Consider the following 12,994-nt stretch of genomic DNA (forward strand, 5'->3'; position numbering starts at 1 on the left):
CTGAACCCTGGGAGAGGACAGGACCACCGAGAGGACGGGGGGGTGGATGATGAGGAGGGCCATACCATGTACAGAAGGAGGAAATAAAGAAGGGAAGGGAGACCTGACAGGTGAGATGGATATAATCTGTTTTCCAGTTGTAAAACATGTAAAACAGTGTTGTGAGTGTATGTCGCAGCTGATTCTTCTGGCCCAGTCTTCATCATTGGCCCCCTCTGCTGGTTTACATTATATCAGCTGTGGTACGGCCACAACATCTGGCCCACTTTGTCCAGGAGAATGTTAACACAGTCACTATATTGCTTCCTCCTAGTGTGGGCAGTGTCTGATTTTCTTCTGGAACATGTTAGAGATTAGTAACACTTTATGGTAAGGGTACATAAATAATCACAAATTCATACATGACTTCATGCATGAAAATTCAGTCATGTAGTACTTCATGGAATCAGGAATGTACAAGGATTAACAGTATCTCATGCAAGAAGAAAGTTTTCAATCATCAAGATATTTGAGTTATTAATGGTGTCCATGTTCTCTTCATTGGTACGTCTGCAGGTAAAGGGATGGGGCAACAACCTGAGGGACACATATCCTGTTAAAATCCAAGAGGTTGTAATCATGATTAACTAAGCATTACTTCTTAATCATGTTTGTGGTCCTTCACATTAAGTGCTGACCTGTCTGTCTTTAACACTGATGAATAACATATGATTAATTGTATCATAATTGTTTTAACCATGTGTTGCTTATGCAAACATGACACATACATTTTCTTTTCCTAACTCAATTGTGATCCAATTTGCATTTTTTTCCCAAATGCACAATGCCTAAACACACAGAATGGCTAACTTAATGTATTAAGGCTATAATATGTAGTATTTCTACATTAAAATGTCTAAAAATGCTAAACATATTATATGTTTTGTTGAGTTGTATACTTACATAATCCCAAATGTTTCCAACAATGTTCAGACCTAGTGGAATTTGTAATGTACACAAGGTAATGTTTCCTTGCTAGTTGCTAGTTTCTTTAACTTATGGGAAAACACAGGATAAGTAGGATATCACAAAGGGTGAGTAATGAAGTCGGCCCATGAGACTAAATGTGAATAAACTTTAAAGCTGTAAAATGTATCATTTCCACTTTAAAATATCTAAAAATGCCAGACATGTTATATGTTTAGTTGAACTTCAGTGCTCACATTATGCCAAATGTTTCCTACAACAGTCAAGGTCAACAGTGCATTTCTTACTAGCTACTAGTTGAGTGAAGGACGGAGTCACCAAAGGTGAAACATAATGTGAATAAAACTTGAATTCATTATCTCGTCCGTGAACATGATTTCTGCCTGAGTCATGTCAGATATACAGTTTTTACAGCAAAATTAATGCAAATATGCAGGTTTTTTTAAACGGATAAACCTGCTGTAACTAGTCAACTGACTCCTTTCCCATTAGATGAGTTTTTCAGTTTTTTTTCTGATGTGTTGCAGGAAAGCTGAGACTCATATCTGAGCAGACAGGAGAGTAGAGAGAAAAGACATTTAAAAAGTCTCATTCTGCTCTCAGTACTATCATAGCCTCTAACTAAATTAACTGTACTTTGAGGTATCTGCTTTGTTTTGCTGTTACACGTTTGCTTTCAGCTGTACAGTAGTTGTGCTCAGTTACTGCTGATGAAAACCCAACATCTCCTAAATTTGCTGCTTCTTCAGAAAGGCTTTTAGACAACAGGGAACTTTTACTGTGAAAAATGTACAAAACTTTTTATAAAACTTTTTATACAGCCACTCTACTCAAGACAAGCTCATTAAATAGACACTTTCGAGTGGGTGCAAACTCTGCTGTGCTGGCCTGATGTGCTGAGTAAAACCCCATGCCAAGCAACGTATGTATGGATGGATGGAAAAGAAGGCAATGGAGGCGACAAGCCCTTCTTGCCACTGCTGTAAAAGGGGCAAAAATTAGCGTGTCCTCCCGGGTGTCATGTTTACATCACTGCTAATCGGAGCTGGAAACAATAAATATGTGTCACTACTGCAGAGTCATTTGGCCTGGGAATTAATACTGATTGTATCCTTTATTACTGAGGGCAAAAGCCAGATGATAGAGGGTATTTGGTCCAGTGTAAACAGGGCAACAGATTTTCATCTGCTACTGTATATCTTTTGTTATTTTTTTTAATGTGAGAGACCCCTGGTGGCAGAACTTACATATTGTGTCTTTATTTCATGATAATTCATGTACCCTTACCACAGTTTAAAGGGGACAGGCGACTGGAGTGCAACAGTGAAGTGAAATCCAACGTTTGGGGGTGAGTGAGCAGAAAAATCTATGGTCCAGGTAAGCAACGAAGTAAAATGAAGAAGGGGCGCTCAGCCTGAAAACTGTTCAAGGTGGCAGCAATTCCAACACAATTATCCAAATGCCACAGGGTACATCAATTCTTTGAACACCATCCCCCCTCCCGAACACCGTTATTTGAGTTGCCTTGGGGGGCAGCCGTGCCAGTGAGAGATTAAAATTTTTTAGAGCTCCCACAATGGCCAATATTAAAATGTCTCAATACATCTGCCTGGCTATTTTGATTGGTAACTTAACCCCTGACTCCTGAGCAGAAAAAGGCCCGTTCTCTGAGCTATTGTCAGCGGGATGGAGTCTAATTCTTGTATGATTCAGGCTAATGAGCTGGTAATAGGTCCTGTGTGTGTGTGTGGATGAGGAGGATATTACAGTGTAGTGGAGAGAAGAGGAGGAGGGCAGGGGTGGAGGGTTCTCATTGTTCAATAATCGGAGGCTACAAGGTTTAATCTGTGAGCAAGAAACTGTTTCCTCTCTTTAAAATACAGTTTTCATTGATAGTTTCCACATAAACAGGCAGACTCGGCTGAAATAAGTGTCCATGCTTCTCATTTTCAGGTCAAGACAGTAACAGAGCGAGAGACAGGGAGTTAGAGACAAAGTGAAAGTGTGTCTGTCTGTGTGTCACCCAGCCAATGGCTTTATCCAGCCTTATCCTGAACCATGAAACCATAGTGCATGACACCCTTCTATGCTCTGCACAGATATGGCTATTCACTGTTAGCACAGAGATTTGACAAGCCAGACTGCTCTCACTCAACAGCCTGGGTCAAATGGATGACTGTCACAATCTTTTTATCTTTCTCTTCCTCTCTATTCCACTCTGTGCACCCTCCTTTTACTCCCCCACTTTGCCGCCAATCTCCCAACTTTGCCTGTTCAAATTGACAAATTCAACCAGCGACAAAAGAATAAATGGAAGCGAGAGAAGAGGCCTCTGAAGGGGATAATCTTTGCAGAGGGAAGGATCTGCTTGACTGGGAGACAGGCAGGTGAACGCATTCATTGTAAACATTCACATGTAAATGTTTCTCAAAACCATAAAAAACTGAGTCAAAGTTAGAGCATCGAAAAATTATTTAATAAAAGCAGTTATTTAAACAGTAGAAAGTGGACGTTTCGGTTCAATCTTCAGAGAACAAAGACAGTGTCCTCTTTACGATTTGGATAAGGTTGAGAATTGAATGCATTTATAGTCTACTGTTTATTCCATTCAGATCATTGTATTAAGTCGACATCCTAAATTAATGTAGATTATGATACCTGCAAACAAGGTCTTTGATTAAACATCATCAACTTATAAAAGTGTCAGTGGTGGAAGAATTGTTCAGATCCTTTGCTTAAAAGTATCTTGTGGAGTTCTTGATCTCCAGTAGCACTATGGAGTAATATTTTAAGACGTGTGGGTCCTTGTTTCATTTGTATAGTTCATATATGTGAGCTTGCAGGTGTGCTAGTAACTAAGAAAGATGCTCTAATATACTGATGTGATGCAGTACAAGCTGCACCAGTGGTTTGAAATGGTGTACACTTCCTGTCTGCTACATGGACATGGTGAGAAGTGTTGGGAACGTCATGTGGACGGATTAAAGTAGATAAATTAGGCCTATTAGATACAGTACAAATGTAATGTTTGCATTTTATTTTGCAGCTTGTTTTTATCTGCTATCTTAATGTGTTTAATATTGTTAGAGCGCATATCTGTGTTGCCAGATCAACAAGGGTGCATTGCTGAGACAGGTCTTGAACAAAGTTCATTTTCTCCTGATTCGTCTGGCTGAAAAATGCAATTTTAATGTCACATTGTGTGGAAGATACGTGGCTTGTGAAAAATAGGTCCAATATTAAAGAAATAAAGAAGCGATCATCTGTGCTCACGTTCACTTCTCCTCTTAGAGTGAATAAACTTAAGACCTGCCGCTGGTCTCCTAAAGGGGCAAGTGGCAGCAGTGAAACCCACATGACACAGATACAGGAAAGTGTACCGTCTACTTTCTGAACTGTGTCTGTTAAAAATGAATGTAATTGAATAAATAAAAAAAAAAACAGCTTTGCAGATGTTTTATGAGGGATTGCATTCAACATGTTTGTTAGAGGTCAAGAATAGAGAGTGACCTTCACAGAGTGCTGAACATAACTTTTGTTTGTTCAAAAGAAACCCCTCAAGGTGCCTTTATGTAAAAGTACCAATACAACAATGTAGAACATACACAAGTGTCCTTCACTCAAAATCCTTCACTCAAAATTACACAACTACTATCTGCAAAATGTACTTTAAAAGTACTGATTATGCAGAAAAAATGTCCCTATAAGAGATGCATTAGTATATATGACATAATTAGATTGTTTATACAGATGCATCATTGTCAAAATGACATTTTCCTGCTGGCACTGGTTGCAATGGAGCACACTTGAATTACTTCATAAACCAATTTAACCTTAGTAATACATTATATTTTATTCATCATTTTATCAAGTAAAATCTTAATCTAGCAGCCATAAACCTTAAATAAATGTAGAGGAGTAGAAGAGTGAAGCACATAATGAAAATACCTAAGTAATAAAGTTCAGGGATATATTTTTTTTTTAAAGTAAAGTACAGGGTTGCAGTATTAGAGTGAACTAAATTAATTTTCATCCACTGGAACATATATTATTAATTCTATTTTATCCATATCTTTGTTTTCTTTTTCGCACTGTTCATTTCCTCACGCCATCATTCAAATCCCCACCTAGCAGACCTTGTAATATATTTCCCTTGTCTCTGTTGTGGTGTGTCACCTTTGTGTGTGTCTATCTACCTCTAAGCCCCATGAGGCCCCTTCATGCAGCCTGTGGTTCCGTGTGTGTCAAAATCCTAATCACCGCACACTCCCCAGCATCTCCACACACACAGACGCGCACACACACACACACACACACACACACACACACACACACACGCGGTCTATCGGTGTTCAGTCAGGTAAAGGTCTCTCAGTCGTGCTCTGTGAGTGGCCTCTGCTCAAACAGATCAATAGACACTGGCACGTCCCTCCACCAACCAAGAGAAAACAATTAAAAGCCATCGATCCTGTGCCAGGCTCCTCCATGAATATGCATGTGTCCTTGACCTTCCCTTGCAGAGGAGAACAGAGAGACAGACTGACAGACAGACAGACAGACAGGTGTAGGGCCACTCTCTTTTCCCCCTCTGTTGTAATGTTAACTGCTTTGCGACTGCGTTTTGTGAAGCCTGTGTTCAGTGGCATAAGGCCCCAGTGCACACTAGTTTCTAGTTATGAAGCATAAACACACACACTCACAATAAATGTATATATATTTGACCAAAATGTGCTGGATTTTACAGTTTAATGAGTTACTGAGGCTGTTGTATTAGAAAAGCAAAGAAGTCAAAGAGAACGCTTTGAGAACAATAGAAAAGGATCAGAGTTGGGCAGAGTTGTCGCATGATTAAACAGAGACTTGAGATTGGACAACACCAGCATACATGTTGCCCAATAATCATCACTGCATTCCTGTATATGACAAAAATACCAAAGAAAAAAAAGAAATTATTAATTTCATCAAATATTTCTTTTAGTGTTTTTATAGTTTATGTAGAATAAATATATAATTTTGTTACAGATTACAAATGACTATTTAACTTCCTCGATCCCAGTAGAGTTATAGAATATTCCTGCAGTTCACTTAAATGAGCATTTTCCCGCTCAATCCAAACAAACAGCTCTATCTGAAAATCAGAAAGAAACTGACAATAAGTCAAAGCTTCACTCCGAAGAAACAATCTCCTCTTTAATTTGATACCACATATGTGGTATTTGTAGCTTTTTAAACCAAGTTTGATTCAACACAGTTCAAAAACACCAGCAACCACCAACAACAAGACTGCATGAAAGAAGAAAAAGTAACTTGGGTCAATTTTATAACACAGATGCATTTTTGAGGTGCCTGTTCTCCATCCAGCACTGTGTCAGAAAGCCCCCCCCCGCCCCATGGGCCCCAGTACAACAGCGCTGTCTATATTTACACCCCTGCCTGTGTTGCTCTTTCCTCCGTGAATCCGCTCACATCAAATCTCCAACATGCCTCCCGAGCTCACATCAGGCAAATCGTCGCATTAAAGCCCGTGAAACCAGTTGCTCTTTTATGAGCCCGTTTTAGGCACAGATTGCTCTTTTCCGAGCCGTGTCGGGAACAGGGATCAAGTGGTCCCGCAACAACTGTCCCCTGCAGCTCTCCCGCTGTCCGCCTCTTGTCTAATTACAGATGTGTGACATGCACATGGGGACGTCTCCATGTTAGCACATCACTGTGCCTGTCCTGACACATCCTGTGGTCACAACAGCAGGAGCTGCAGGGGACAGCCCTGCCCTGTCCCCCGTCACTGGGGATTAGCATTAGCATGCTAACAGGACCCCCAGGGGAGCACTATGCTAAGGGTCAGGCTGACAACTGTCAACAGCCTGCTTTAATTAGCTGAGCCTGGTCATCAAGGCTGACTCTACATTCAAAGTCCTGTTTATTAAGAACATATTCTGCACAGTAACAAAAGAATCACATTGGCTTTTGATTGACGGTAACTGAACAGATTCAAGCCTGACATGTGTATAAAAATATGAGTGTTGCCCCTGTATCTCCTCTAATCCATCATTCATCATCAACCCAGCCTCCTTTAGCTTTAATATTGTACATCAGGAGTCAAGTGCTGACATGTCACACTGGCTGGCTGCTAACCTGACAGTATCAAGATGGCGTTGTCATAGGCCCAGGGACGAGGTGAGAAGCAGAGTGTGTGAGAGGTAGAGTGTATCGTCAGTCAGACAGTGCATTATCCAGCTGTTCTGTGGCTGTCTACCTTTTTCTGTGGCGGGGTAATGGGAGTGTCACACACTAGCGAGACAGTCGGGAGTCTCACTATTCAGCTGAGAGGCCACATCCATATACACTGCCTGCTAACTGACTGCCAACGCTGCCGAGGCTGTCCTGTCTGCCCCGTCTGCCCCACAATGACTGTCAGTGGCAACCTGGGGGCTGGCTGGCGTGACTGTCAGCGACTGGTCACAAAGCATTTACCTGCTGACAGAATTGCAATTAGTCCAGGGAATGTTGTTACTGGGAGAAAGAAAAAGAGAGACAGAGAGGGGAAGCAGAGAAGGGGGGAGGCAGGCAGGAGGGACAGGTATAGGAGGAGAGGCAGGGAGAGGGTGGATGGATGGAGAGTGAGAGGTGGGTAGATAAAGAGGAGAGAAGGTGTGTTTGGGGGTGGTGGAGACAGCAGCAATGGAGAGTGAGAGGTGAGTAGATAGAGGAAGGTAAAAGAGGATTGTGAGGAGTGGACAGGTTTGATCTCTGAAGCATCCCTCATGTATGCGTGTGTGTGTGTGTGTGTGTGTGTGTGTGTGTGTGTGTGTGTGTGTGTGTGTGTGTGTGTGTGTGTGTGTGTGTGTGTGTGAGTGCAGAAGATTGGCTCCTAGCATCGTTTCAGGAGAGTGTGTCTGCCACTGGCCTGGGTCAACACACATTTACTTAGTGACACAATCCTAATGAATCTCACCAGTCACATCACCCCATCACACACACACACAGACAGACACCTCCAATGACCTCCTGGAATAACTGTCCTCAGAGTCTGAAAGGAAGGATGGAAGAAAGACAGCTCGTCTTCCAATATGTAGCCTGTTTTCAGCACCATGGACAGCTCTGGATCTGTGGCTTGAATTGACCCCTCCAAAGTCCAGCCCTTTTTTGTTATGTGCTACGAATCCTATATAGACTGATTTTAAGATTTTACACCAGAACAATTTAACACACAAGATAAACTATCAATGTTCATCAAGGGACCGTTGTTGGAAATTAGTTTTGACTATAAACACGACTATAAACACATGCTCAGTACTTTGGACACTGCTTATGCAGCTGTCAATGATTTCTATACCTTACAAATTAACTAATGTACTAACTAACAGTAAGAGTAAGAGTTGAAGAAGCTTGGTACCTGGCAGAACCTGTTTCATGTACTTAGATATACTATGTGCTTATCTATGTTAAAAAGAAAAAAATTTGGCAGATGGTTAAAGATGTTGCTGTGTGACCCATAAAAGCGACACACACACGTATAGTCACATTTCCTGCTATCTAATGTTAGCTAAGTGCTAGCTAACAATTAATATAGGCCTAGATTAGCTAGCTAACTAGGTAGTGTCAAATGTAAATGACTATCTAACAATTTATGTATATTAGCTAGCTAATTTGCCAGTGTTTTACTACGGAACAAAACACCATATAACTAGCTAAGGGAACAGCAGATGTAGGCCTAGATTAGTAAGCTACTTAGCTAGCTTTTTGCTAACATTAGCTGACTTATAATGTGACTATATATAAGTCATTTTTACAGGTGCCCCAGCTCAGCATGCAGCTATTGTTAGAGCAGATAAAAACAAAGTTTAGTCCATTCCTTATGTATACCCTTGCGTTTTACATTTCTGAAAGACTACAAAAAAGGCTACACCCTCCAAACTCGTGAGATGTGAGTATTGTGTTTCTTAGAGCCCCATGCACACTGCTTCAACATGTCAAGAAATGCAATCTTGACAGTTTGGAGGAGGTGTTTGGTGAAGGGTCAATTTCAACACATCCACATTTTCCTGGCGCATTGAAGGTGTACTGAAGGAATCAATGGCGGCCAGTCCTCAGGAGTCATATGGCTACATAACGCACTGCAACCTCGCACAAAGCCAGTACCGCTCTGCTTTCCATCAAACTCTGGAACTCATCTCCATCCACTAATGACCTCTCTCCCTTTCTCCGCAAGCTAGTAACGCTCCACTCCCGCCTTTCACTCCCCATCTCTCTCCATCCCACACACTCTTTGTGTGTGTGCTCTCTGCCTGATAAGAGAGTGGCAGGGGCTCCTCCCTGGCCCCTAAGGGAGAGATGGAGCGTGACCGAAACTGTAGTCCCAAACCAAACACAAGTGGAAATTGGTCTATGGGCCAGGATCAATAGTGAATTAGCCAGTACGCTGGTTCTATGGAGGGCTGCTCAGCTCTGATCTGATGATCCATAGTAAAAGGCCGTGAGTGGAGACTTGAGACGAGCACAGAGGCAAAGAGGACTTCAGGGTTGTAACGGTGGCATACGCTATCCAGTGGTGACCTACTCAAATTGAAGTGTCTCCTCAAGAAACTTTGTATGCAAGTACTGCGACTGTCCTCCAGAGAGCAGCAGCAGCAGCAACCGCTCCAGCAAATTCCAGAGAGTGACATATGTTTACATTCAAGAAATAAACTAACAAAGACCATGCTATATGTGTATTTATGGAAGTATCAACCCTAACATGCATGTTTTTGATGATGTAAGGAGACTGGAGCACCTGGTGGAGACCCATGAGAACACAAGGGGATCGTGCAATCTCCCAGCGAATGGGATGAGTGAGGTTGAACCTGGGACTTTCTTGCTGGGGCGAGGAGGTGAACAGGGTTTTGGGGGGGAAGGGTCATGAGAACAGACAAGTGGGAGATGAAAGTTAGAATTGCTCATGTAGGCATGCACAGGTGACTGGATTAGAGAGGCACAGGAAAATGGGTGGCATGGTCTTATTATTCAACCTTAGTTCTAAAACATGAATAGCTGTAGGAATTATGACTATTGTCGATCGGAAGTAAAGGAAGAAGTGGGTTCAGGAAGTGAGAAAATACCTTTGTGCAGCATTTAACCATGGCTAAAGTCTGACAAGAAATGATAATGACACTCCACAACTTTAAACACTTAAAAGAGTGCTACAGTGATTCAGTATTGCCAGAAGGCAATGGGCTAATTTTTAACAGAGGAAATGGACCTGGTTTGTTTTGTTCACTCATCATGAGAGAAACAAATCATGAACAACGGTCATTGCCTTATAGTTCAAGAATATTGTAGACCCAAGATAAAACTGACAGAAGTGCAGAGTTGCAAATCTGTCTGCTTGTTCAGCACAACGGAGAGCACCATGTATTTAACACAGCACAGCTACTGATATGTCAGAGCCATGGTCAGGGTCGTAGATTCTAACTTGCACAAACTTTAGTCAGATAAAGGATCAATTAAACAACCTCATAGCTCTGCACTCTATCCACTGCTAGGGGATGATGAACTAGGGGGTGGCAGGTCAACCAGGGGAAAGCATTTTACTCATTTTGATAACAAGTGAGGTGGCAGCCTCCATTGAGAAATTAACAATCAAAATAAATGCAGTGAAAGGTGAGATATAGGTCTAACTCCAATAATGCTTACACCTTAAACCACCACCCTTGCATGCTTAACCATCATATAAATTTATAGTGATATGTGAAATCAAAATATTCTTTCAAACACATGTGGAAATAGAAGAAATATTGCCATTAAAACAGAAAATAAAGAATAAAATTGTTTTGTCTCTGGAGGTTGTCCTCAAGATTCCCTCTGAGGCCGTGGTCATTGTCTGCGGATGTGTTGTGTCGCCTGCAGCCGACATGCTTTTTGTGGTTCAGGTGTGAGTGCTCCACTAAACTAACCCTACTGTTCATCACTGCCTGCCCTGATCCCAAAGGTGTGTGTGTGTGAGCGTGTGTGTGTACGTGCATGTGTGTCTGTCTGGTGATTAATGAGTGGCAAGGCCTGATGGATTGTCCTGATCACAGAAAGGACACCATGTTGAGGACACACACACACATTAAGTGGGGATATAGGCTGCTGTCCAACAAACACGCAGACACACACACGCACGCAAATAAAGTATATGCATACACACACACAAGCATTCACTTACAGACATGTAAGCACATATACAGTACATGCATTCACACCCATTATCGACTCAGCTACACACACACACACGCACACACACAAACACACAGTTAACCTCTATCAGTCCATTACATCAGGAAGAGTCATCTCAAGCACATCTTTCCATCTGCTGCCTTGTACACGTGGACACACACGCACACACACTAGTGAACCACCTGCACCTGGTCCAGCTGACAAAGTTTCCAGAGGTGAATGTGTGACCTGAGTGGGCAGACACCATCATCATCTCATCTCTCTCTTGAAGTTTGTGATGTGATCATGAGATGAGAGGTATCTCTGCAGCTGCAGGTCAGACACAAAGAAACACACACAGACACACACGGAGGCGCAAAATCACGGTGGCCTCTCCCCTCAGGCCAGTGACAGACTCAGGCTGGGTGAAAAAATAAATAAATAAAAGGGCAATAGCTATATGCAGTGAGGCAGCGACACACCAAAAGCCGTGATTCATTTGTGGTGAAACATTTACAGTCTTCTGATTGAAATTTAAATACAGTAACTAGAATAAATATGTATTAAAATATACAGGGAACAATTAACTATTTACTCATTCAGAGGTCAAGTTTTTTGGACATTGGGCTGTCCCAGGGGGCATTTTTATCATGTTTTGTCCACTGGAAGGGCACCCTAGAGGGACCTTTATTGAGTGTTTTTGGACATTAGACCACCTTAGAAGGCATTTTATCATAACTTATCTTCCACAGGGGCATCCAAGAGGGCACTTTTAGGGCATTTTGTTGTACATGGCAGCCCCCCCTTGAGTCCACCAGTGTCTTCAGCCTCAGCAGGGAACAGATGTAACAATGCACCTCATGCTACCTTGCTGTCATGGGTGTTTCTTTGCCCGGCAAAGTGGGTTATTGTGATCAGAATCCACTTTGCGACGCTTACCGTTTGACTTAGTTCTTAAGGTGATTTACATTGATAGAGCAGGCCTTTCTTAGGTCCAATGAATCGCATTTGGAATATCCCATTTTGCAACACAAACACATGCAAAGGTGTGGACGCATACATACATGCACATACACATTCTCCCCCCAAGCAGTCTGATAAGGTTGTCTTATCAGAAAAGAAAGGGGAGGGAGGAAGAGTGGGGGGTTAGCTGTGTGATAATGGCTTTCACCAAATCCCTCCTCTGTCACAGATTAAAATGCCTGCTTGGAGAGCATTAGCAATCTTTCTTTTCATCTGTCTCCTCTTTTTTTCCCCGCTGTCGGCGAGTGCCATCGGATTTCTGGGCCAATCTATTGTCACAGGCCTGCCACACATACAAGGAGAAGTCAACCTCAATCTGATAGGCCATTGTCTTATTCTCCCCATCGCTGATTCCTGCTCATGGTATTGATCGCAAAGCTGTCCCTCTCACATCTCATCACATCGCTCTGTGTGAGTGTGTTGACGTGTGTGCGTGTGTTTGCACCCGTGTCAGTCAGTCAGATGGAAGATGTGGTCAGCGTCCCACTGGAAGGATCTTCCCATTGGGAGAAAAAATGCCCAAATTAGAACTCTTTTCTGTAATTACTCAGATCTATAGGCGGCCAGATCGCACGCTCAAACTATGTAGAATTGAGCCCAGTGGACTCCCACCTAATCCGGTCACTCCAGGTATCAAGAGATCACAGAAGTGGAGAGAAGAAGCCACTCGAAACTAACTGTGACACTGCTCAGCCACCTTCCCCGTAACACCCCCTTCATTCCACCTTCGCTTCCTCCTTCGCCTCGCCTCCTCCACCATGCCTCACAGGCCCGTCTGTCACCCCTCTATAATTATGAGGAGTGAGAGTAATGTGTTGCAGTATGAATAGGA

Source organism: Lutjanus erythropterus, chromosome 7 (genome assembly GCF_056507025.1).
Source record: "Lutjanus erythropterus isolate fLutEry1 chromosome 7, fLutEry1.hap2, whole genome shotgun sequence".
NCBI classification, from domain to species: domain Eukaryota; kingdom Metazoa; phylum Chordata; class Actinopteri; order Lutjaniformes; family Lutjanidae; genus Lutjanus; species Lutjanus erythropterus.